The following is a 23,469-nucleotide window of genomic DNA, read 5'->3' on the forward strand; positions in this document are numbered from 1 at the left end:
TTAGATTGGGAAAGGAAGAGCGAATTATCTGAAATTGTCATTGTTGCAAACATTGATTGTGGAAATGATATCCTTTTCAACTTGGCAGCCTATTGCTACCAATCATTGTAGTGCTCCTACATGAAAAGTGGCCATCTATTGAGGGATTAGTGGAACTTTGAACGCATCAGCTACTGAAAGAAAGTGACAAAGCTAGAAAAGAATCAGCTTAATGTGTGTATGTATAGAATAAATTGACTTTGCAATTTGTTCAGTTTAATCTCCAGGTAAAAGGGAAATGGCTAGTTAATTTGAAAAAAAAACTAAGATTATTTTGCCATTTCAAATGCATGAATCCTTAACTGAGCAGCATTTTGTAAAAATCATGTTAATGTTATTCCTGATGGATTAGAACCTCTGTCATTAAATAAATGCAGATGAAAAGCTGAAGACTGTTGTACAAAGGAATGCTGACTCTCATTTGTGCATTAATTTGTTGCTACTTTCTCCCCCAGAGCTGAGAGCTGTGGCTGCATCAATGTGTCAGAAAATACCCTACCTGGACCCTGACATTATTTAACATTAACATTAACATTATTTCGATTGTTGATAATGCGAAGACATAATTGAGCAGTGTCTAATCCTATGCGTTTGTAAGTGAAAAAGCCTTAGCTCTTTGTCTTGATGTCAAGCTCAAGAAGACAGTTGATTTATTTTTACTTCTACAAGATTCAAGGGCTGAATTTTTCCAAAGGAAAATACAGCTAAGTTAGTGAGTTTTGAGAAGACTTGTAGCACAGGTTAAAGTTCTGGATGTAGGTTTGCTCGCTGAGCTGGAAGGTTCCTTTCCAGATGTTTTGTCACCATACTAAATAATGTTTTTAGTGAGTCTCTGAATGAAGCACTGGTGGTGTAGCCTGCTTTCTGTTTATATGTTTGGGTTTCTTTGGTCAAGGGACACATAAATAGAAAGCAAGCTACACCACCAGTGCTTCATTTGGAGGTTCACTGAAGATGTTAACAAAGTATGGTGATGAAACGTCTGGAAACGAACATTCCAGCTCAGCGAGCAAACCTACATCCATACGGCTAAGTATCAACTTCAGGGAGCTTCATGGAAGACTTTCTCTCTTTGAACTCCAGGAAGTTCAAAGAGAGAAATCCCTGATGCTCATCCACTACACTCCCACTGTACAACTATTGCATCATCCTACAGTCACCAGTGGATATGCTCACTGATGATGGGACCTTCTGGTTCATATACACCGTCAGATTGAAACCCCAGCTCCGTGCTATGTCTAGCACTGCAAGTCAGAATTAGCCCTTTATTGCAGATGTGGTGGAGGAAATGAAAAATAATAACTCCTTAGGGTATGTAGGTAGTAACAGGTGACAGTTTATTGCAAACAGAATATCCCATTTATCAATATATTAGCACTTCAAATCATCACCTGTTTTATTAATCATCAGTCCAACGACATCCTCAAGAATGAAGCTAATCAGGCTAGCAGTCTTTAGTGCGCAATTATCTAACGGCCACCATACCACAACATCTTGACACAAGATCCAGTAGACCATTGGAAGCAGCCAGTTAAATAGAAAAAAAAGATGATGCAGCTGTCACCTTAATAGCCACTGTTCCCTTCAGATCACAACTCCCACTCCAGGAGATGATATAGTTATGTGACAGTGTCCGAGGACATCCCCAGCCTGCAAGATCAATATATCAATGGCATTGAGGGTAATATTCTCTTTGCCTTCTGTAATTTCCCCACCCCCTCACCTCCGTGCATCCTGAGGATACCTTCTGCTGTGACTTCTTCATATGGAGGCTGTTCGGCATTGGCTGAAAGTTGCTGCTGGTTCCAAGCTTCTTTATGTGTTTGTTACATTGCAGCCACAGTGACAGTGACTCCTGCTGTGGTTGGATCCACTGGTGATGGTTCCAAAGTGCCTAAACAGAAATATCAGAAATGTAACAGGTTCTTAATACTGTAAGGAGCTGTCATTTGCATCACACACAAATGATGGTTTAACATAGTTCTCAATACAGTGGGACATTGTGTACAATGACAAGGAAGGCTACAGAATGCTTCTACATGAACCTTGACATAGCGGACCTTAATCTGATGTTTGCAGTATAAGCCAAGCCACACAAATGCAGTTGAGGAATGTATGTGCAACAGGATTACTGATAAATTGCCACCACCACCTCACCTCCACCCAAAATCACCCAAGAAATATGTACCAACATATTGTTAAGTAATTACAATTAAAGGTGAGAGGAAATCAGCTGTATGCTATTGTGCAGCCTCTGAGACATTGGTTGTTTTTATATATTGTAAACCACAGGTAACACTATTAAGATTGCCTGTCATTATTTTTGCATCAAGGAGATGACTATGATGAATATATCTAAGTATTGACGTGGACAAGATTGCTTGTGACCAGGATTTGTATCCTAAAACTTTGGTCACTGCATGCTTTTCACATGCAGTGTACTATGATTATAACAAAAACAAAATTTGTTGGAAAAAGTGACACTGGATGCAGAATGATACCTCTGCTTTCTCTCCATTGATGTTGCCAGATCTCCTGCGTTTTTCCAGCAATTTTAGGTTTTGTTCCTGATTTCCAGTATCCGCAGGTATTTGATGTTTATTTTTTGCTTTGTGTACTATGATTATCGATGTCTTTTACCAAAACGTTAAGTTCTAGTTGCCCTTTGTAGAGACTCACATCATTCACAAATAGAACCCATGTGCTCAGCCAGAATAAAAGAAAGCACATTACGCACTCATTCCAAGTGCGGTGGTAAGCTTTCTAAATTTCCACTGAGCGTTAGTGATCAGGTGAAGATAAATGGAGGTACAGTCACCCTTCGGAGTGTGTTGCAGATTCAGCCTGTTAATCTTAGCGACAATACTTCCCAAACATTCTTAGATCTGGAAATTTTAAAATAAACTCCTTCTTGCTTTTTCAAATTCTAAGCTACCTTGCTTTCTCTAAAACAACTGTTTCATACATTCAACCTCCACAAAATTGCCCAAATTGAGACCAATTGAGACCAAAAAACTTTATCCCAATCTATGTGTGCTTTTCCCAACACCTCTCCCTCCTCTCCATCCAATCAGAATCTTCTTTCTGCAAGCTCAATTAAGTACATTCATTGCCTTGTTCACTTATAAAAATCTACAATATAAACAAAATCCCATTACTCTCTAACACTTTTTTTAAAGCATTGCCTCGGCCAGAGAAATACTTGGGCAAATTAATGATGAAATACTTTTAGACACACTCAAATCCTATTTGCCAAAATTAGTTCAAAAAATCAATTAAGATATACATAAATCAAACATTTTACATCACGCCATCCAAACTTTGATCATAGGAATCTCATGTGTCCAATCTTGCCACATTTTTCCATCTGATGCAGCATTGCCCACATTCTTCAGTAGCCTGGAAAATTCAGTGTCAGTTTTGGGACCTGGAAAGGCCACACCACATCATGGCCAGTCAATTCAGCTCATTAAAATTCTGGGTAAAAATTAATTTAACAGACATGTTAGGATTTCCGGTCAGCCAATATGATACAAGGGGATCAATTGTCCGAATATAGGCCATCAACAGCATATTGACCGCTTAAAAGCTGCTACCTGCCAAGCCAATAGCGAGATTTTCAGTTCAAGGGAATCCTGGAAGGTCACATAGCCTGGGTCCTGCCTGGTCCCTCCCTTCCCTGCCATCAATATTCCTCCTGTAATCACTTTCATCCACTCTCTCTCTTTATTAGGCTTCCTTGCTGTACCTGCACTAAACTTCCACATGCAACTCAATCCTGACTCTGAGGCTGAGAAACTAAGGAACAATCTTTAGTCCCAGTAATAGTCACCACTCCACTTTGGGAGACTAACAGGTTTCTCAGGTGGCGCATACTTATGAGAAGGTGTGATAATATTTACATGACCCATAGGGAGTCAATAATTAATCTTCCTGTGGAGCTCATTGAATATGAGTTTCCTTAATAGCAGGCAATGCCTTTTCAGCTGGAGCTCATCACCTGAGCCCTTTTCTGGTATAGTGGCAGTGTCCCTCGTCTTGGACAAGAGACTTGGGCTCAAGTCCTGCTTGCTCCAAAGATGTGCAATAGCATGACTGCACTAGTTGATTAGCAAAATAGATTAATTAAATAAAAATCCCTTTGCCCTAACATCTCTCATAGTTTGGAGTGCCCACAATGGGCTTGATATGTAGGTTTCAATTGGCTGCATGGCTGATTAACCAATGGTGGTTGGTAGTTTAACTAAAAGGTCACAGTGATTTGGTGGTGGGAAAGTCATTCAGTTCGGTGGGATAACAGTTCCATATATTAAAAAGGAAGAAACACATTTCCTCTTCCAACTCCATTTTGATTTCGCCTCTTGCAGCGATCCCTACCCCTTCATCACTTTGATGGCTCACGTTATCCATAAAGGGCATTGTGCATAAATTTCCAGTTGGTTGCATGAGTGATTTACTAGTGGTAGTTAATAATTAAATACAAAAGGAAAAGTCACGGTGATTTAGGAAAAAAACATTCAGTGATGCATGATAACACTTCCAGATATAAAAACACAAAGCAGACACAAAAAAAACCCACAAAGCCCATTATGGATAACGTGAGCCATCAAAGCTAGCACAATGGTAATACTACTATCTGTGAACTAGGAGGTTCAGGTTCAAATTCTAACTGTTCCAGAGGTGTGTGATAGCATCTGTGAACAGGGTGATAAGAGAAAGGTGATAAATTAAGCCCAGGTCATAGTGGTTTGGTGGTTGAAAAGCTGCTTGCTTGTGTGTGATCCTAGGCATATTGGTTTTCTTTTTAAAATGCTGACCCAGAGTAGTAGAGGCTCTCTTTGGTGTTCCACAATAGATTATGTTCCTTTCCAGTTGAGCTTCCCATGTTATTACAGAACAAGATAAAAATTTCATACCCACACAATTAAGTGGTTGCAGACTGCCATCATTACCTGGTCTCCATTCCATGTCAATTCTTCAGATGACTGAGTGGAAAATCTTGTCATCTCTAAACAGCTACACCAAGTCTTCTTTATTTTGCCCACCTACAGCTCTTAAAATCATAAAGAGGATATCCAAAATCACTTTTTCTGACTCAAAACAAATGGTTTCACAATTCTCCACATTGTGAAATTGTCTCACAACACTACCACTGATGTTTAGAAACTGCTGTCTGGCCTATCCTTTGTGTTAGATGGTGATGTATCTCTCTAGGGTTTTTACACTTTATAAAATACATTTATTCTATTATATTCTTGAGGATTGTCTTTCTCCTCTTTGAATTTCTCTGTGATCCTTCCTGCTTTTTGCTTCCAGCATAATGTGAATAGTGTTATGAAGTTGAAGGCATGTTCTGTACCTTAAAGAGAGAGAGAATGCTGTTCTGAACTGAAAGCTTACAAGCACCAGTATGTATGACTAGGTATCTGTCTGAGAGTATACTGGAAAATTGAAAATATGTAACATTTGGCTTTGAAATGGATACCTGAGTTTTATTTGATGTTTTGACAGCAATTTGAATTTTACCAATCAATTTAAATTATGCCCCAGGATACTAAAACCCAGTTGAGTTTGGATTTATTGTTTTGCCAACATTGAACCAATGAGACGATCCGATGTTGGGAGTATAAAAAAAGTGAGTGTTTCGCAAATTAAAGACAACAACTGCCATTAAGATAGATCAACCTGGAGATCTAACATTTTACTATCCAAGAAATTAGGAAACACTCTCTATCAAAGATATCTTTTTGTCTGAAGCATACTTACACTAGAAAAAAATAAGACGACCCAGGGAGATCCTCAGCCAAAAGAAGAAAGACATAGAAGTTGACAACGACTGAAATTAAGTTGATATAATTTTAATAAGTGTTCTTTTAGAACAGCATATTGTTATAGAGTTGGAGGTAGATAATAAGCAGTTAAGAGAAAGGGGGCATATGACTGTGAATAGTTGCTTAATGTTCAATTTTAGATTAAAAAATAAATTGATGTTGTTTTCTTTAAATAGTGGAATTTGGGAGTTCTCTGTCGCTCATATTTTAACAGATTATGAGGCAAGGTGAGTTTTTCTGGGTGTTTGGGTTTAAGTAACAGAGGGGTTCACCGCTGTGTCGTAACAATAGTTTTCTCCTATGTCAAACCTTCTTTAGATTATAATAAGTTGGACAAAGACTCAACAATGATTCCAACAATTCTAATTTCACAGGTTTTCATTAGTGCGTTAAGTTCAATCATATATATATGCGTTCCCCTGAATGCTGAACTCTTCCATTAAATCATGAAATTTCAAGAGATTAATTTGTTCTCAAGTTAAAAAATTGCCAGAATCTGAGAGAACTTTATGAAATATATGTATACCTTCCATTGCACCTTCAGGAATCATTACATTGTTGGCTCAAGGCCCTATTGTTATGGATTAGGCCAGACCACTCAAAACATTCTTAAGCAGGCAGCCCTAGACCTAACATTGCCACTTGTTTCAGTAAATGTACAGTGAAAATTACCTGGAGTAAGATAGCTAGGTTGACAACTGGATTTTAGAACAGATAGACAATTTATTGACAAAAGTACGCAATGAAACACAAATAACAGAATAAAGAATCCTTACAGAACTCAACCTTCCCAACCTAAATTAATTATGCTGCTCTGAGTATACACAACAATTCCAATAAGCAAACTTCCTTTAAAAACCAGTATAAATGGAACACATGCTTACAGGTTGAAGTTGAACCGCAGAAAAGAGAGGGTTTCCACACAGCTCTCTTTTTAACTTCCCAGTTCAAGATTGAACTAAAAATAACTCAGCTCAGCTCAGCTAAAGAGCTGACCACTCCCCTTTCATTATATAAGTCACTTCTAAAACATGACCACTTTGACCTGAAGTCTCATCCGTTGACATATAAAGAAAAGACCTCTCAAAATCCTTTTCATCTCTGTCCTAAACCAGATGGATCAGAGCCCAGCCTGGTTTATTTCCCCTCTGAAAAAAGTCAAGGGCAGAGTCTCCTTGAGCCAAGGAATAGCTTTTAGGGAAAAAGGGGACTAGCTTTGTGACATCGCCACCCTTAAAAAATTAACCATCAGTGCCAAAAGATGGCTTCATATTTAACCCTTCAGAACCCCAGTTAGTAGTCTAAACACGCGTATACAGTATACTAACTATAAACATGCAAACATGCACAACCACATGCAAATTCAGGCCACGGCACACCCGCCACCGATTGCCCCTGTATCTCATTCGAGTCTCGATAACGCATCAGCAATCATGTTTTCATGACCTGCCACGTGCACAATTGTCAAACTGAATGGCTGCAACAACAAGCTCCATCTAAACAGTCTGGCATTTTTGTCTTTAAATTATTCCACAAATGTCAATGGGTTGTGATCAGTGCATATGATTGTCTCAGATGCATTGCTGGTAAGATAAACACTGAAATGTTGTAATGCCAACACCAAGTTTAATGTCTCTTTCTCCACTGTTGAATATTTCTGTTGATGAACGTTCAACTTCCTGGAAAAATACCCGATGGGTCTTTCTATTCCCTCATCGCCCTCCTGCAGGAGCACCGCACCAACACCCATATCATTGGCATAGATAGCCACCTTGAAAGCCTTCATGTAATCTAGTGCGACAAATACTGGGGCAGTGGATAACACAGTTTTTAGGCTGTCAAATGCCTTTTGACAGTCCGCCGTCCACTGAAACTTCTTACCCTTTTTTAACAATTTGGTGAGTGGAACAGCCATACTGCTCAAGTTCGGCACGAACATTTGGTAAAATCTGTAGGAACCATATTACCACTTTTTTTTGGTTGAGGGTGTGGGAAATTCCCCAATTACTTTCATTTTTGCATCCCACGCATCCATTTGTCCATGTCCAATAACATGGCCCAGGAAGATGTCTTGGGATTTGGCAAATTCACTTTCAGCTAGGTTTACCATCAAGCCTGCTTTCCAAAGTAAATTGAATAAGTCCAATAAATGCTGGAAATGTTCCTTCCATGAGTGACTAAAAATGACCAGGTCATCAATATACACCGCAAAGTTGGGTAATCCGGCAATGACCTTATTAGTCAGTTTCTGAAATGTGGCTGGAGCATTTTTCATACCAAATAGCATGAAATGAACTGATATAGTCCATTGACGTTATGAAAGCTGAAATTGCGTTTGCTCTGTCTGACAGAGGTACTGCCAGTAGCCTCTGAGCAAGTCCAACTTAGAAATGTAATTTGCTTGTCCCACTTTTTTAATACAGTCCTCCAACTGTGGAATTGGATATGCATCAGTCTTTGTAACTGCATTGACTTTGCGATAGTCCACACAACCGTTGGGTACCATCTGGCTTTGGCACCATGACTATAGGTGAGCTGCAGTCACTCTAACTCACTTTGATTATGCATCTTGGAGCATGCTTTCTATCTCCTTCTGAACCTGTGCCAACTTCAGAGGGTTATGCTTGTAAGGGTGTTGTTTAATAGGAACAGCATCTTCTATATCTACATTATGCACAATTAGGTTATTACTTCCCAGTTTATTTCTGCAGAAATCCCCATGTGGGATAGTAATAACTCTTTCAGGTCATTTCAATTTTCTTGTGGAAGGTAACTCAATAATGTATCCCAATTTTTGACAACTTCCTCATTGTCCAATTTGATTTGAGAAATGTCTTTTTCAGAATCCTCTGAACTTGGTTCTTCCTTCTGTGCTGTAATCATTAACACCTTCTCCTCTTGCTTTCCTTCCCTATAAAAATACCTTTTGAACATATTCACATGACACACTCTGTGAGATTTCTTCCTGTCTGGAGTGTTTACCAAGTAGTTCCCCTTACTCAAATTCTTCTCAAATTGATACAGTCCACTAAATATGGCTTTTAAAGGCTCACCGCTTTCTGGAAGTGACACCAATACCACATCCCCAATTGCAAAATTGTGAATTTGTGATTTCTAATCTGCTTCTTGTTTCATTATATGCTCTGATACTTTTAAATGCTGTCTAGTCAACTCTCCAGCTCTATTTAATTGTTCTCTAAAATAGTCCAATTGAGCAGTCTCTGAATTCTGACTTATTAGTTTCTCCTTCATCAATTTTAACAGTTCTCTTCATGCCCAAAAATTAAGTCAAACAGACTGAATTTAGTTGATTCATTTGGTGTATCTCGGATCACAAAAAGTATAAACAGAATTCCCTTATCCTAATCATCTGGATAATCTTGACCATAAAACCTCAACATGGTCTTCAGTGTTTGACGCCATCTCTCTAGCACTCTCTGCAATTCTGGATGGTACGCAGTAGATATTAATTGCTTTATTCTCAAGTTATTCATAACCTCCTTGAATAGTTTGGATGTAAAGTTTGATCCTTGATCTGACTGGATCTCTACGGGAAGTCTGTATGTAGTAAAAGATTTAAGTAATTCTTCTACAACCCATTTAGCTATGATGTTGTGGAATGGGATTGCCTCTGACAATCTAGTCGACACACCCATTATTGTTAATCGATACTTATTCCCACTTTTTGTTTGAGGTAGGGGACCTACGCAATTAATCAACACTCTTGTGACAGTTTGCTCAAATGCTGGAATAGGTATTAAATGTGCAGGTTTTATTACTGCTTGTGGTTTTCCTTCAGTTGACATGTAAGACACATTTGTCAAAATTCAACTACATCCTTGTGTAGTCCAAGCCAGTAAAAATGTCTTTTTATTTTAGTCTGTGTTTTCCTCACTCCTAAATGACCTCCAAGCGGTAACTCATGAGCCACTCGCAGCACCTCCTTTCTATACCTTACTGGCAAAACAATTTGATGAATCCCTGCCCATTTCTCATCTGCTTGAATTTGGGTTGATCTCCATTTCCTCATTAAGACATCACTTGTTAAGTAATAACACACATGAATGCATTCACTTTCTTTCTCAGTAAATGACTTTCAATATAATGGTTTTAACTCATCTTTCTGCTGTAATTCAATCAGCATAGCAGAACTAAACATACTGTCATGTTTACCTATTGCTTCTTCTCTGTTCCACTTGTTTGTTCAAAGAAAGTTTCAGATAACACAATATCAGTTTTCTTATCTGTGCTTTATGATCTCTCCTGCTTCAACTTGTACCTCTGTGATCTTATGATCACACAATCAGGGAAAATTCCTGGATAAACATTTTCCATGTCTTCAGTTGCCTGGATCTCCATTGGCTTTTCAACTAGAATAATCAGCACACCTAACAGTGAATCACCTATATCATTTGCAAGGCCAAATTGTATTCCTGGAGCTGAGAGTTTGTCCAGTACTCCTACCATAAATTCTCCACTTTTCTCTGGGCTCTCCAGCCTCACTTTAAATGACTGAGCACTTTTTGTCTCACCATGAATTCCAGCACCTTCTCTGGCAATAGTCTCTCAGGAGTGCATATCTCCTCATCCTTCAGCATTACAGACTGAGAAAATCCCGTTCCCTTAATATTGTAACCTCCTTGCCTATTACTCCTGGTCTATGTGAATAAACATTACCATTGTGTGTGTGTGTGTGTGTGTGTGTGTGTGTGTGTGTGTGTGTGTGTGTGTGTGTTTGTGTGTGTGTGTATGTATGTATATATATATATATATATATGGCACTTCCTCCTTAATCAACCTCTGATCATCTTGCACATTCTGAGGCAGTTGTCCAACTTCCCTTGTGCTTTTTGTTAGTAGTCCAACAAAACTCCCAGGCTTGTCCGATTTTCCTCCAGCTGGCTTTCTCCTACCCACCAACACTGTGATTTCGTGTGACCTACATTATTACAACGAGAACACCGGAGCCTTTTTGACTTCTTTATCCCCCTCAAGGGTTTCTTTTTTACACTGTGCAAAGTTATCCTTATGATCTTCACTGAGATCTACCTTTCCCTTTGTATGTGAGGACTTCTCTTTGCCCAATTTGGGACTCATGGACTGAACTAGATCCTGGAAGCCAGACCGTGGTTTATGGTCCAGCTCATAATCATCAGCCACTTCAGCTGCTAACCTTGCTGTTTTAACTCTCTGCTCTTCCACAAAAGTTCACAATATTTCAGGCAGTGAATTTTTGAATTTCTCCAAAATAATTACCTCTGTAAGGGCATCATAGGTTTGCTTGATTTTTAAAGTTTTTATCCATCAATCAAAATTAATCCTTTCAAACTCAATATAAGTTTGACCCTGGGTCCCTCCTTAGATTTCTGAAATGTTGTCTATAAACTTCTAATACAAGCAGTTAAAATGGCTTTTTTCATCTCTTCATACTCCCCACATACCTCTTCTGATAGGGATGCGAATACCTCACTCGCACTACCTACAAGTTTCATTTGGATCAATAAAACCTCCATTTCCACTGGCCACTGCATTTGTTTAGGCAGCTTTTCAAATGGGACTTAAAAAAGGCATCTACATCTTTCTCATCAAATTTCGGCAATGCTTGAACAGACTTAAACAGCTTCTCACTGAGCTTCTGACTACCAGGGGCTTGCTCCTTCTCACTCTCTTCCTCATTAAACCTCACCTCAGCCTTTATCTCCAGCCTTTTAAGCTGACTTTCCTTTTTAACTGTCAGTGTTTGAAGTTCAAAAGCTCTCTCTCTTTCTTTCTCTGCTCTCTTTTTTACCCTCTCTTCTGCTGCTCTCTCTTTTTCTCTCTCTTCAGTTGCTCTCTCTTTTTTCCTCTCTTCTGCTTTTCATCGTAACTCAAACTGTTTCATTTCTGCTGCCCTTTCCTTATCCCTCGCTTCTAATTCAACCTGCTTCATTTGCAATTGAATTCTTGCATCTCTATGGATTCTGATAGTTTCCCCAGCAAGTTTAAATGCTGAGCAACTGCTGTAAATTATCTCTCCTTTCCTCACAAAAACAGACAGTTCCAATTCCAGCTTCTCTGCTAATTCTTGCAACTTGGTCTTATTCACATTTTGTAAAACCTCCAAAGTTACATCATCTAAATCCAGAAAACTTTTGATGACTGAAAGAGCTGTTACTATCTTAAGCTTTGTCTACCCAAGCAAACCAACACCCAAAATAAAGACACTAGCACCTACCTCTCGTTGTTTAAAATCCCGCAAAGTGCCCCCAAACTATTATGGACTAGGCCAGACCACTCAAAACATTCTTAAGCAGACAGCCCCAGACCATAACTTTGCAATTTGTTTTAGTAAGTGTACAGTCAAAATTACCTGGAGTAAGTTAGCTAGGTTGACTACTTGATTTAAAAAAAACAAAAAATTTATTCACAAAATCACAAAATGAAACACAAACAACAGATTAAAAAACTCAGTCTTTACAGAATTCAGCCTATCCAACTCAACTTAATTATGCTGTTCTGAATATACAAAACAGTCCCAATAAGCAAACTCCCTTTAACAACCAGTTTAAATGGAACACATGATTATAGGTTGAAGTTGAAGGGCAGAAAAGAGAGAGAGTTCCACACAGCTCCCTGTTGAACTTCCCAGATCAAAACTGAATTAAAAATAGCTCAGCTCAGCTAAAGAGCTGTCCACTCCCCTTTCATTATATAGGTCACTTCTATAACATGACCATTTTAGCCTGAAGTCTTATCTGTTAACATATAAACAGAAGGCCTTTCAAAATCCTTTTCACCATTGATCAAGTTTGGCCCGGTTTATTATCCCTCTGAAAAAAATCGAGGACAATGTCTCCATGAGCCAAGGAACAGCTTTTAGAAAAAAAAAGGGCTAGTTTTGTGACACAATTGAATCCAAATGTACTTGTTTATTCAGCTTGGGAGTGACAGTCTAATTTGGAAGCAATTCTGTACCTAAACAATTGTTGTTTTTTTTCTGACACATTTATTCTGTTTTTCATTTGGCCTGTGATAGTAAATCTGCCAGGCAGTAGGATTTATCCTGCCATTTCTTCCTAATATGATCATTTACTCTTCTTACATCAAAGCATTTAATTTTGCAGTACTTACTACTTTATTGTTAAAGTACATTCTTATTTCTTCAATATAGCAATACAGCAATTTACTTTTCCCTCCCTCATTTCAAAGACATTTATATTCTGTAATGTAGAAATGCTGAAATTCTGTGTTGGTTACTGAGTCTTTCTTCCTATGATTTTATGGTCACGATGCCTTCTGCTGGCAAAATGAATGTTTCCTGTTTTTGCCCTATCAAAATAGACAGTTTCCCACCTGACAAGATGGTGGGTGGTTGGGGGGTGTGGTGTGGTGGGGGGAGAAAAAATAGAATCAGCATCTTTCTCTTCCAACTTTTCCCCAGGCAGGGCCTGGTACTTTCAAACCTTCATTTTTTTCCCCACCTAAACAGCATTTTAAATTATGGATTCACCTCTCTAATTATGGCCTCAAGAGTCTCCTTACTGTCATCCTCTGTTAGATCATGTCTGTTTAAGATTTTAATTGCTCCTTTTTTGCAATAATTCTAGTTTCACAATATTACCACTGATACACATTCAGTGTACATGACATATTTGGCCCTAAAAGTCGGTATTGTTGCAGTTTTCTGTGTCATCTGCTCATTACGGTGGTAACACTAATGACAAATCTTTACAACCTCTAGCCTTCTCAGCCTGTGCTGCTCTATTAAGTTTATGTTTTTCCCGTGCCCAATAAGGAGTTTTGTTTTTACTCATAGAGGTTTGCCTTTTACTTGCACCTCTAATCTGAACTGCTCCTTCCAGCTTCTCCTCACTTCCTGATGGAACCTGTCTTATAGCTCACACTTGTTTCTGTGCTTTCCACATCAGATCTGAACTAAAACATTCACACTTTAGTCTGTTCCTTGTTGATCCATTGATGACTCTGTCTCTGGGATGTTTGAGCATTCAGGAGCAGCAGCTGCCAACTGGCTAAGTAGTCAAAAAGTCTTTGAATGTTTCATGCTGCACCTGGGTCCACATATAATCTTTGCTCTTGCATCCAGTGGAATTTGCGCGAATGTTACTTGGTTGCAATAAGAAATGATGCCTATTGCTGTTACGATGTGGCATAAAATGTGACGTGAATCATCATAATCAGCTTGTGGTTGGGGCACTTTACTCCCTCCATTCTCTTTTCTTGACTGTATAAAAGGATTACTGCTTTGTAGTGGTAGAAGATGACCACTTATGAACCTTAACAAGAAGAGGTCATTATCTTGATGAGGGTATAGATTTTTGTCTGAAACAATTAGGTGCAGTTATGTTTATGTGTTAGACATCAATACTCAGACTACTGGGAGTCATGTGGATATGTCCTCATATTGCAGCATCAAAACAATGCATTGTCTTTTTCCCAGCTGATTTAGATTAGGTTCCCTTCACTATGGAAACAGGCCCTTCGGCCCAATTAGTCTACATCAATCCTTCGAAGAGTAACCCACTCAGACCCATTTCCCCCTGACCATTGCACCTAACACTATGGGCAATTTAGCATTACTAATCCACCTAACCTGCACATCTTCAGACTGTGGTTGAAAACACACACAGACATGGGGAGAATGTGCAAATTCCACGCACACACAGTTGCCTGAGGCTGGAATTGAACCTGGGTCCCTGGTGGTATGAGAGTGCAGTTAACCACTGAGTCACCATGCCACCTGAGTCGTTTTGATAACATGGTGGATCCTATTGCAGTCTGCGACAATAAAACTGTTATATAAGTCGTGGTGAAAGCGATAATGTCAACTTTCCTAAACAGTCCAATGACCTGCTGGAGAACAAGTGTAACTCTAGGATATCCTGAGTCAGGTAAGGCAATGTTATAGGTCTTCCCAAACATTTTTCCACTGTGACCCCATTTTGAAGCAAGAAAATTGTTGCAACTCCTTGCTATGAACTGTGTGAGCTGGAATGAAGGAAGAAAAGAGCTGTGAGAGTGAGAAGAGAGCTGAACTCTGAGGCTGCCACTGCAATCCCAAAATTTCAACTCATGTCCCCAATTGCGGTCCCAACCCTCGCTTTGGAAAGGCCCTGTGTTATGATGTGCTCCATGATTTGTCATGGTCTCTACAGTCCAAGACATTAAAAATGTTGAGGTGGCACTTGTACATGAGGTAATTCCCAGTAACCATGTCTAATTTGTATCTATTAAGGGTTCTCAATGCGCTACAAGCGAATTTGAGGACTGGTTGTTGAGATATTGGCTTAGAAACAGTGGCCTAGATTGAAGTTGAAAAAATATTCAAACACTGCATTGACCTTCACTTGCTCTTGCCTGAGATTTCATTTTGGGTAAACAGTGAGAATTGATAGTGCATAATACGTAAGAATGGCATCAAAGACGTTTTCCAATAAGTCTCACACAAAGTAGTGCTAATTAAATCTAAGATTTTGATAATAATTGGAGCAATTAATCATACTATGTGAAATCTAGAAATCCTAAAGAATACCTTTGTAAATCCATGTTCCACAGCCAATAATCTGCCACAACCAAATTAGCAAATCAAGACAAAAATGGGAGGTATCATTTACTTGTGTGGCATTATTTATTCCATTTGCAAAGACCATAAAAACTTTGAAGCAGAAACTAAGGACTTATAAGCCATTTTGGTAACCTGAATATGATCATATGCAGCCATGAATTATCTTCATAGATGTAAAATATATTCACACCCAAGGGTCTGCTGGGTAAGCAATGAAAATTAGTTCAGGAAGCACCATTCAACTTTAGAATAGTATTTGGTGTGGCAATCTGTGATCGGACTGTATTGATAACAAATCTCTTGCATTAATTTTTCAAAATGACACTCCTGAACTCCATGGCAAAGTTGGAATTTCTTGCAAATTTATAAAGATTGAAATCCGTAAATGAACAACCTTTTGGTTTGAATGAAACATCAAGCAGGGCCTGACCTTGCCTTAAGGCAGTGGCTAAGGATTCCATGACTCTATTGAGGAAAGCAAAACAGTTCTCCTAATAATTATCATTCCACCAACATGACTAAATATGTTATCTGCTCATCTGTCTCACAGCAGTTTGTGGGATCTTGCTGTGCACAACTTAACGGCTACTTTTACCTACTGCTGTTACTGTACTTCATTAGTTATCAGGCACTTTTGGATATCCTGAGGCCATGAAAGGAATAAAAATCACTTTAGTGAGATGAATTTAGGACAGGTCTCACTGTGGAAGGAACTGCATGCAAAAGTGAGTTGAGCATATTTCATTTAATTTGATTTATTGTCATTACATGTACTTAAGTACAGTGAAGAGCTTTGATTTGTGAGCAATACAGGCAGATCATAGCAAACAAGGACATACAGATCATAGGGTGCTTAGACAGAGTGAGGTGTGCAAGATTACAACTGCATCTCCATCTCTGGTGCTACTGTCTCCTATACATTGGGGAGGCAGGATGCTAACTCACAAAATGTTCCAGAGAACATCTCTGGGACACAAGCAGCAAACAACCCCACTGCCCTATGCCCAACCTCTTGAACTCCCCCTCCCGCTCCACCAAGGACATGCAAGTCCTGGGCCTCCTCTACTGCCAAATCCAACCTACCTAATGCCTGGAAGAAGAATGCCTCATCTTTCGCCTTGGGACCCTCCAACCACATGTCATCAACAACAATTTCACCAGTTTTCTCATCTCCCCTCCCTCACCTCATCCCAGATCCAACCTTCCAACTCAATACCACTCTCTTGAGCTGTCCTACCTGTCTATCTGCCTTCCCACCTATCCATTCCACTCTCTCATTTGACCCCACCTGTATCCACCTATTGCCTTCCCAGCTACCTTTCCCCCAGCTCTACCCCCACTGTCCTATTTATCTCTGAGACCCCTTCCACCTCCCTCACCCTCCCACACTCCTGATGAAGGGCTGTGCCCAAGATGTTGACTCTCCTGCTCCTTGGATGCTGCCTGACCTGCTGTGCTTTTCCAGCACCACGCTTTTTGACTGTACAGGAGGTATGCAAAGCAAGGTCAACATTAACAAGATCAGCATTATTTGAAGTCAGAGAGATCTTCTGGCATGTAAATAGATGAAAAAGAAAATTATTAGTCATTTTACAGGCATCAAATGTGGTTTCAGTTATAAGAAATGTGAGAATAAAATCTGCTGTAGACAGCTCGCAAAGAGAAGCCTGGTGTCAGCGCCATCTTGAAGGTTAATTGGAGTATTTCAACAATTTTTCAGCATACAGTTTGATTTCAGTTTTTGTTTTGAATATCAAATTCCAGGCAGAGTTCAGGAAAGAGAGCTTTTCTCCAATCTTATCTAGACTCAGTAAAACCCAACTTCTGCTTGCATGCCTGACCCACTTGTGAATTCACACACAGTTTTGTTTTTTTCATATCAAGATCGTGTTTACAGTGCAGTTTGAAAGTCAGTCTTGAATGAAGAGTGCAAATATGGACATAAGCCACTCCAAGAGGCCCACCTTGGTTGTCCCATGCCATCACAGCTCCCAATACTGTTCCATGGCCCTCTAAATATTAGACCTCACTTCCATTAACTCTCCACCCATTCTCATGACAACTCCTATCCCTTCAGATTGGGTGTCTGACCTCAATGCACCTCATGTATTTTCTATTTTCCCATATATCCTCCACAGTAATTCATTTGGTATGCAATGTGTGCAATGGCAATGAAAAAGATGTTACGATAAAAGGGTAAATTTAGCTCATGAATTCTGTTTCTCTTTATACAGTTGCTGTCAGACCTGCAGTATAGTTCAATCTTTCTTTTTATTTACTAGATGCATAGGAATGTACAAAATAGAAAAAGACTAAATAATTGGATCTCGCATTGACAAGTTGTAACTATTGCCATGCTCAAAGACAGTGGTAGGCTCTGTTTTCCTTTTCCACCAAAAGAATGAATTGTTCAGTTGATGGAAACAGAGAGAATATAGGAGACATCTGTTCAAAGTATTCAAATACGATGCATGGCATGAATGAGGAAGAATGCAGTAGACTGCAAAAGAAAAATATCAATTAGAATGTTGGAGAGAAATATGGAGTATTATGTTCAATGGGGTCAATTGTGAAATGTTACATTTTGGAAAAAGCAACAGACTAAAATATATTCCCAGAAAGGTAAGATTCTCAGAAATGGAGAAATGTATATTTCTGGGATGGTGATATGCAGAACATTAAAAGCAAGACTATAAGACAAAATAAATTCTGGGTTTGACATCCACATATTTTGAGTATGCAAGTATGAAGGCAAGAAGATTAGTTTAGATTCCCTACAGTATGTAAACAGGCCCTTCAGCTCAACAAGTCCACACTGACCCTCCAAAGAGTAACCTACCTGGACCCATTCCCCTAACCTATATTTACCCCTGACTAATGCACCAACACATTATGGGCAATTTAGCTTGGCCAATTCACCTGACCTGAACATCTTTGGATTGTGGGATGAAACTGGAACACCTGCAGGAAACCCACGCAGACATGGGGAGAATGTGCAAACTCCACACAGACAGTTGCCTGAGGCAAGAATCAAACCGCAGTCCCTGGCGCTGTGAGGCAGCAGTTCTAACCACTGAACCACCATGCTGCCCCAGATCCTGTTACCTCTCGCATCAAAAGGGACTGATCAATCTGTTCAATAATTTTCTGAGATCACAGATGCAGTACCTGTGCAGTTTTCACATCTTGTGATAGAAAGGGTATTGCAGCTTTGTGATAATGGAAAACTTGACTCATAGCTAGGGACGACAGGGTATGGTTGATATTTCAATTCCTTATGAATCACGTTTCACTGAAAGGGTAGTCAGAATGGATGATTCCTATAACATCAATGACAATGCTACAAAATATATAATCTTACTTATCAATGACTTGAGGTTTTACTGTAAAGTAACAGTGTTGTTGACCAAAAATAGTTTGGTTGTTCCTTGTTTGTATAGATATGCACTGAAGATTTACTGTTGTTGTTGATCTCATGTTCCCCTCACCTAAAAGATTCATGACCAGATCCTCTTCACACTTTTAACTAAAATTGTCTGTGCTCCAGATATGGAACATACTCTCTGGCATGTAGAAAATGCTGCAAGTGCACAGCATTCCCTCATGAAGGAGAGACAGAAAGACAAGCTTCCTAAAATCATTGAAAAATAGCAAAATACTATAGATTGATTTTAGTTGGCTTTCTATTCTGCTTTTGTAGTTCATGATCAGACTGGATTGAGTCTCATACAAATGTAAAATTCTGCACATGATCTTGTAAGTTGCATATTTAGTTGCACACCCAAAATTACCTGTCCTGAAGTTTGGCATTCCCTTTAGGCAGGTACCAAATTGTTCAATACTCCATGCTGCTGAAGCATTACAAGTATGTGATGCCTCATATTCTGTTCATTTGGCAGTAGTCTGACACCATTGGAATCACTATGGACTTTCCAGAACAAAGGAGCAAGACTTTTACACTTTCCTTAGAGTTGCAAAGAGATAAATTTGAGTATTTTAGTACTTCAAACAAGAGTCAGTTGCATACAACATTGGTTTTGTCTGATGGTATAGTCTTCAGATGGAATTTCGTCATCAAGAGCGAGTAAAATTCAACTGAATATAACAAAGGTATCGGGAGATTTTGTGAAGATTTATACTTCCAGAGGATAATAATAGAATCCCATTTATTTTGATGTTATCACATAAGTGGTGTCCCTTCTGCAGTGCTAGAGTACTTAAAGAAAGGACTTGCATTAAAATAGACTCACAATGACTTCAGGACATCCCAGAGCGCTTTACAACCAAAGACATATTCTGAAAGTACAAGATGTATTGCATTATGAACCTTCATTTCTAAATTTCATGTGATTGGGACAGGCATATAAAGCACTGGCAGGTTTTAAAAGTTAATAAACGGAAATAGCCATGGGCAAATCTAAATGCCTACATTTGAAAGTAAGAAAGTACAAGGGAATTCATTGAAATGCATTTAATCACACAAGCCTTTGTTTAACTGAAGATACAATATTATACACTGAGAACATGCTGATCAATAAATCGAAAGCATTTCAAATGTGTGTTCATGACAGCCAATTGTCATATCAATATGTATATGTTAAAGCATTAAACCCTTGCTTCTCATATTTGGCTGAGGCTTTCCAATAAAGACATAGTCTGAAACAAAAACAGTAAAATTTAATAACACTGCACTTTAAAGGATGTTTACGCATGAGTCACTGAAATGAATCTGAATGACAATGTAAAAGAAAATGAAATTACATGCTGTGCTGTGAATGAATTTTGTTCAATAAAAAAAACTCCCAAATAACCCGTTAGTTTTTTTTTATTTCCAAGCAAGGAATTCATTAAGTGGTGGCCAGTGGACAGATATACTCAAATCTAATATGATTTTACAAGCAAATATTTGTTAAGGGCATAAACAAGGGTACTTGGCATTGCCAAAAGAAGACCAAAACATATTAACAGTGACAGTACATTTGATTATTTCAAGCAAATGATGCAAGAGTAAAGCGCAAGAATCAAAACAGTTTAATTATTAGTGATATTAGCATATCACATTAACAGTTCAATTTCCATTCGAATTGTAGAGACAAGCCAAGAACAAATTGTGCTTTGCTGTGCATCAATCTGTACAATGCAGCCTAACATTTACTTTGCATAGATGTAGGATGGTCATGGCTTAAAGATAAACATACCTTTGGGCATTGCAAGAGCAAGGAAGTACTGGCTATAAAGTGGGTGGAAAGCCCTGTCAGTTCTGTGGGGTTGAGGGCTTAATGGAATCAAGTATCTTTCAAGCATGGGTGAAAGTTACTATGTTTCAGCTAGGGTTTCTTCTGAGAATGAGATTCCTTAGCGAGCAAGCCTACATCCAGAACCTCAATCTGAGCTACAAATCTTCTCAAAACTCGCTAAAATGAGGTTCCTGATGGAAGGACACCCATCTGTGAAGAAACAACAACTATACCAGGCCAGAAGCTCCTGGTGATGCTAAGACCAGAGGATGGACAGTTACTAACAATGTGTGCACCATTAAAAGGCATTAAAAGGCACAGGCAATGGAGGGTGTATAGAGTTACAGGAATGGTGAAGACTGGGGAGGGGTGGTGAGGGTAAAGTGAGCAGTGCTTGCCCCCCCAAATCTCCTGTTGTCTCTCCCATACCTCACTTCCCAATGACAGATACCGTGTTTCGACATAGACTGCTTGGCAACTATGGATTGTCATCTAGGAGGCTTTCCAATAGTGGGGAAAGCCTTTCATTTCTCCACTTAATCTCTAAGCCCCCGCTAAACTGGTGTTTCAAGGATAATGGGAGTCAGTTAGCACATGAATGAATGAACTTATTGGCATCTAATTGACAGTGGACAGTAATCTGATGTCAGACCTTGCTGGTATGTTCTTTAATTGGTCCACTCACATTCTGTTCCTAAAATAAGAGTTGCACTCTTATTTAGAAGGTTTTGGAGTTTGTAAATCCTTCAAGGAAAATTATTTCACACAGGATTTGTAAACTTCTGTGTTAAATGCCTGTGCCGAGTGATTTAAAGCAAGTTGCTGAAGTCTTTCAAATTCCAGTTACTCTGGTCAGGTAATTTTCCATGTCCAATTTTCCATTGGAAGGGGAGGTTGTGGTGCATCAGTATGTAAACAAACTAATAATCCAAAACCCCAGGCTAATGTTCTCTGGATATGGGTTTGAATACTACCATGGTAATTTAAATTCAGTAAAAATATGGTGGCCTACTGGTGACCATGTAGCTATTATTGATTGCCGTAAAAACCCATCTAGTTCACTATGTCCTTTTAAAAAGGAAATCTGCCATCTTTACCTTGTCTCGCCTACATATTACTCCAAGGCTACAACAATGGGGATTTGGAACTTTACCTCCCTTTGGGAAATTAGGGATGGCCAACACATGTAGGCCTTGCCAGTGCTACCCAGATTCCATGAACAACTGAAAAAAAATTGACACGACCTTTTAAACTTTTAGGTATCCTGGCTTCCAGTTGAAATTTTAATTATTAAACCTGTCAGGGCATAATTTTAAATTTTCAAAAGTAATTTCCGTAATTGTGCTAAGGACATGCAGGGATTGAATGCAAACATTTCTATACTGGAATAATGCAGAGTCAAGAGAGCATTTTTCAGTCTTTTTAATAAAAAAGAATTGGTTATGGATATTTTTCCCTCATCCTAAAGGAATCGAGGTTTAAAAAAGGAGTAAATTAAGCAGGCTTTGAGTAAACAAAAGAGTGAGATTATTCGTTCTTAAATGCAAAAAGTTAGAGAAAGTAGCCCACTTCATTGGCACCACATCTACAAGTATCCACTCTCTCCACAATTGGCACTTAGTAGCAGTGTGTACTATTTACAATATGCATTCCAAAAATTCAAATATTCTTAGACAGGGCCTTCCAAACCAATGACCATTTCCATCTATAAGAACCAGGCCAGCAGATGCATCGCGACACCAACACCTGCAAATTCCCTGCAAACCACTCACCATCATAATTTGGAAATATATTGTTGTTCCATCACTGCCACTGAGTCAAAATCCTGGAATTCCTCCCTAAATTCATTGTCAACCTACAGTGCATGGACTTCAGCAGTTCGTGAAGGCAGCTCACCGGCACCTTCTCAAGGGTAACCAGGTACCAACAATAAATGCAGTTTCAGCAAGCAAAGTCCAAATCCCACTAATAAACACAAGGAAACTTGAATAAAGCAGCAGTTAAAAAAAATACACACACACAATGAGTTTCAGAAGTACACTTCCCTCCTCTGTCCTTTGATCTTAAAAGTGTCTCTTTCCCCCTCCTGTCAAATCTTCCATCAATTCTCAACTGAGAATCTGAACAGACAAGCTGCTTCTAATGGACAAAAGCAACAGCTCCTGTGGCATCTGTGGAGAGGGAAACAGAGTTAATGTTTCCAGTCCAGTGGCTTCATTCTGAAGAAGAGTCTTAGGATTTGAAAATTTAATGCTGTTTCTTTCTCCACAGCCACTGTCAGAACTACTGAAAGAAGCATTTTCTGTTTTTACTCCAGATTTTCACCATCCATGGTGTTTTATATTTAGTTCAGAGCTTCAATAGGACATCTGGGCTGAGCTGAAATAGCTGTCATGAATTGAACACAACTAAAATTTGCTAACTTTATGATCTGCAGTGGAATATTTTGTTAATTCTAATGGATGGGGCTGACAACAGCACCAGATATTTGAGAGACTGTAATTTTTTACCTCAAATTACTGCTGTAGGAATGATGAAGACAATGCTAAGAACAAAGAAAGCAACTGTATCCTCTGTGCTGCTACTGTAATAATAAACCTACAAAGAAAATCTGGATTTTGTTATACCTAAAAAACAGTTTCCAGTTTTGTACTTTCAGGTACAGAGAAAAGGAGATGAATTGGCTTTAATAAATAAGTTGTCCAATGTGCTTCTTATATAGTAATCTCTCTTTTGTTGACCAGTATTTGGATTAGTAGGAAAGGATAAAGGGATGATTCCAAATGGGGGCATATTAATC

Source organism: Hemiscyllium ocellatum, chromosome 6 (genome assembly GCF_020745735.1).
Source record: "Hemiscyllium ocellatum isolate sHemOce1 chromosome 6, sHemOce1.pat.X.cur, whole genome shotgun sequence".
Lineage (NCBI taxonomy): Eukaryota > Metazoa > Chordata > Chondrichthyes > Orectolobiformes > Hemiscylliidae > Hemiscyllium > Hemiscyllium ocellatum.